This window comes from Metopolophium dirhodum, chromosome 9 (genome assembly GCF_019925205.1).
Source record: "Metopolophium dirhodum isolate CAU chromosome 9, ASM1992520v1, whole genome shotgun sequence".
NCBI classification, from domain to species: domain Eukaryota; kingdom Metazoa; phylum Arthropoda; class Insecta; order Hemiptera; family Aphididae; genus Metopolophium; species Metopolophium dirhodum.
In genome coordinates this window covers 30,631,358-30,636,389 of record NC_083568.1, presented here as the reverse complement: position 1 = coordinate 30,636,389, position 5,032 = coordinate 30,631,358, and the positions used below count along the sequence as shown (strand labels likewise).

General features: G+C 26.6%; 1 pseudogene; it reads left to right on the top strand.

Annotated features, from left to right (window-relative positions):
• Positions 1-2,156: 2,156 nt before the first annotated feature.
• LOC132953063 (uncharacterized) lies at positions 2,157-3,685 on the top strand (annotated as a pseudogene).
• Positions 3,686-5,032: the final 1,347 nt, after the last annotated feature.

Sequence of the window (5,032 nt, the reverse complement as noted above, 5' to 3'; positions counted from 1 at the left end):
CTCAGTACCTATACGGTATATTGATAAATCGTATGTTCTTTTACAGAAATCTTTGTCATCCATCTGCAATGCACCTATTCTGGTTTTCTATTTCAATTATAGTTCGCATGCCAAATTTAACTATACAAACTGGTCCGCAAGTTTATAGACATTCTAATACATTCTCCCAGGTTCTCCTATTGGCAGTGCCAATAGACACAGTGTTTGAGAAGTTATATTTTTTTGGTACCTAATTAATTTACAACATGAATTATTATAAGTTACCTATGTAGGTACTTGTCCAAAACTCGACTACCTGCAAACCATTGGTATTTATGGTATAGCCTTACGAAGTTCATGATTTTCGGTGTTTTACGCACCCGTACAACGCTTAAAGTTTACCAAACTTAAATATAACAAATTAATTTTTTTTTTATCTAGGTAAATCAACGTTTTAAAATTGATGATGCAAAAATAATTCTGACACCCACCCATGGTGGATTTACATAACAAGTCGAGGGATGTTTTTGATTTTAATTGTTCGAGCAAGCGCAGTGTGCGAGTGACTACACCGGATATATTATATGAAAATATCAAAAAGTTCAATTAGCTATAATATAACTTAAAAATAAGACTGACCACCAAATTCAGACTTCTCTGTCGTTTTCAGTTAAAAACTAATGATTTTCGGCAATTAATTTTTGAAATATCGTTCATAATTCGTTGTAACTTGTAATTTATATACCTATTTTAAAAATATTATTCGTGGGTAATTGAAACGTCTAAAATGTATTATTATATACAAATATGATGATAAACAAATAATAATAACTCAACTGAACCGGCTACGGTATTAATAATATTTAATAATATCAATATAAGTATAGTATACAATATCCTAGGCTGTCAAATCGTCTCCACTTGGAATCGTTTTTCGTATACAATGATATTATATCATTGAATTCAAATGTAACACTATCCATAACAGTCACCCACTTGTACCCTACTGTTCAGAAGAGTCACTTCCAAATTTTATTTTTTTTTAATTTACCTCCCTTCTTATTTAAATTCTGACAAACGAGTTTTGGTTAAGTACCTACCTACATAATAGGTACCTATATAACTTATAATTCATATTTTAATTTAATTACCAAAAAAATATAACTTCCCAGGCACGCCCAGAAAACCGTCGTCTGTCGAACTTTAGTACATAGTGTACAGTGATTAAAGAACTGTAATATCACGCGTCTCTTAATACATTTATTTTGGTCACTAATGATATTATTATTAATTTCGTTAATCCATAGACATAAAAACAACATTTTTAAATTGTTTTATATGCCTACGGTTACATCTTATATTATACTATAATTTATTTCTTCTTACTTAATAAGAGTTTCTTATTTCGCATGAACAAAAAACTGCTGCAATAGTAGGTATACCAATAAATTACAACAAATTAGTCATATATTTATAAATCTTAAATTACGATCTAACTATGAATAAGATAAATATGAAAACTGTGATAGTATAATTAATAAAGATTTTTAATACTTTTCTCTTTAATTCTTAAATTTAAAAATAAAGTTTTCTTATAATTGTAAGTAAGTCTTTAACAAATAATTTTATTCACAAACATGATTAAAAAAAAAATTTGAAATTAATTATATTGTGTGAATACACATTACAAACTTCAAACTAAAATGTCCAGAACCTCAAACAGAAAAAACTATTCAAAATATTTAGTTCATGAAAGACTTTAAGAAGTAGAAATGTATGATTTATGAATATTAAATATATTTTCTTAACTAAGTATCAAAACTTTATAATAATACCAACCAATTCTACTTTTGATCATTTTTAAGTTTTGAAAGCAGGAGTATTGCTCTTAATAAATCCTTTGTAATTTTAATTTGCATTTAGTACTCAAAGATAATTATGACTGATGATTCTGTTGCCGAAAAAAAATGCTATTAAAGAAGTTTGTCCCTTTACAACTCAATTACTTTGTTTATTTCATTACTTGCAAGCAGAATGTCAACTGGAAGCAAAGTACTACCTACACAGAGGCAAAATTTGATGAAGCTTTTTATAAACAAGTAACTACTTTAAATTACTTATGCTGAACTTATTTTAAAAATAAATACTATTGTATTTTTTAGGTAGTATATTCTAAAATGAATGAAGGGTTTCAAGATCCTTTAAATAACATAAATCAATTAGAAAATAATCAAAAACTTAAAGATCGTTTACATGAAAATTTAAAAAGAAGCAATCAGTGGTCAATGCTTTACAGAAATAGTAAGTCTTAAAACAAGAAATAATCAAACAAATAATTATTCTGAGGCATCTATTCGTATTTTAAAAGAAGTTGTTTTGGAACGTACAAAAGCTTATAACATATAGTTGCACTTATTGAATTTATTGCTATAATTTGGGATAAATATTTTATCCACCACTTGTTAGATTTTGCTTATATCAGAAGGTCGAAAAGCCATTTTGAAATGCAGCTTACACGAATACCAACAACAGTAGATATATACACTGTTGTGCAAATAGATAATTATACATATAAAGTGCCTAGTACTAAAGACAGTAAAAAATGTATGAGATTAATACTATTGTTGGTTGGTGTAGCTGTTATAGTGGTCAACGGGGGGATTTTTCAAACACCGAGCTTTTCTGAAAATAATATTTTCCAAACTCAAAAGAATTTCCAAATTGTCTAGTAGTTAATTGTAATTTATTTTTATTTATTATAAGATTAACGCCAACCGGATTTTATAGAATGGTATACAGTATATACATATTTAAATCAGATGGATAACAGCACAGATTTAAGTACAAACTAGACTAGGTAAATGAACATAAGAAAAATTTAACAAATGATCGCTATATTCTAACTTTGCTTGCTCTTGGTGATGAGTGTCCACCAAAACCATTTTTTGAATTAATGTATACTATAAAACAACATTTACTCAATGATTAGATTAATTAAGGTGTGAACTTTGTAATTATTACAGGATGTTTATGAACTATCAACTCCTTAAACATCTCTGATGGAGAAAAATATAATAGTTGAACAAACTTTAACAGTTGAGTCAGAAAGGGTTCAAAATAACTGTAGTGTTTCAAAAGACCAACTAAAGACACTTACATGATGATGATACTTTATCTAACGATGTACCAAACTAGCAGTTATTAAACGAATAATTTAAAAAAAAGTGGACAGAATTTTCAAACTTAATAAATGATCTTGGACTTGTTTTACAACAAAATGTCTCAGAAACATCAATAAAATATTTGACATTTTAACAAAAAAATACAAATTAAATTTACTCAGACTCAAGCTGTAGACTTTGTTATTAATGCTGCTTCTAGGTAAATATTTAATTAGTATTACTATTTCATAAATATGTTAAAAAATATACAATTTATTGTATTATGCTGCTTCATTTGTTTTATATTTATTACTTTAGTTCTAAACGGATAAGTCGTATTCGTGTTCAACCTACTTCAGTGGCTAGCAGACGCGGAAACTACAAGGGTACACATAGAATTAATGTAGGAAGACCTCCTACAGAAACTTATTCCACAGCTAGTAAACATTCAATTACAAGAAAAAAAATTCAAACAGCCTAAGCGTCTTCATAATTTAACACAATGTTCAAATTTAAATATAAATAATGCTAAATCTCACTATTAAAACAATTATAACATCATGTACTCTTTTTTTCCAAAATACTATTGTTCTACAGGTATACATTTCAAGAATTCTTGCTATTTACAATATTTGCTCTCTTTAAAAAAATAATAGTATTTAATGTTTACAACATTACCTAACTTTGTTCAGATTTAGAATATAGTTAAATTAAGGTGGAATATTATAAAGTATCGATTTTACTGTTGTATATCATCTAATCACTTCTAACTGTAAAACAAACATTTAAATATTTATCTACATGGATATTAATCTCGTCAATCTCGAGAATAATAATCTAAGTATTCACTGTTAGAAAATGTATTTATATTTTATGTTATAAAAAACTACCATAATCACTTAAAGTATATTTATCTCTATAAAAATAATAACGTACCTAATACATTTCATTCAAAATTATTCATTAAAATAAAACGCAATAAGACCATTATCAACGACAAAAAGAAACGTTCCGTATCAACGGAACGCACTTATAACGATATAACATTGGGTGTATGACTTTCTTATATGCTACCAGAGAAGAGGAAGGGTAAAAGAGGTGGGGGTAGTGAGTGTCGCTCTGCTGTACAGTAGGTTACAAGTGGGTCACTGTAATAGATGGTGTTAAATTTGAATTCAATGATAAAATATCTTTGTATAAAAAAAACGATTCTAAACGGTCAGTCAGCCTATGATATTACTAATAAAAGTATATTTAATGATATTATTGTGAATAAAGCAATTTATATATAACCTATTTAGGTGGAACCTTGTTTTAAATTTTCAATCCTTAGATATAAAAGTTGAATATTTTATACATTTTTAACTTCAAAATAATTATTAAATTTTAAGTTTGATAAATTTTGTCAAAATTCAAACTTTAAATGCTTATAAAAAAAATTGTGCCGATGTATTTTTAATATTTTTCAACTGCTATTGTAACAATATATCAGGAGCCTTGTATTCAATTTTCACGCATTTTACCCAACAAATAAAATTTTATTGACAATTAAAAAAAAATTGAAAACTGACAATGTCCGTAAACAGCTCAAAAAGAGTCAAAATTGTATGATGTATAGAAAATGAAAATATAAACATTCAGTAAAATTGTTATGTATTATTCGTTTTTGAATAACAACTAAATAACAAAATCGCTATATGAGAAATCGAGTGAATATCCAATCTTGTAAAAATATGAACTTCGAACGCTTATACAAATTAAATTTGATTAGCTTGTAAACATTTTTTTTTTTTGATAAACGTATAAAAATTATGAGGAATCTTCTATATTATATTTTAAAATCTTAGATTTAAATAGAAAAATTTTTATGATTTTCTAACTCGAAATAATGT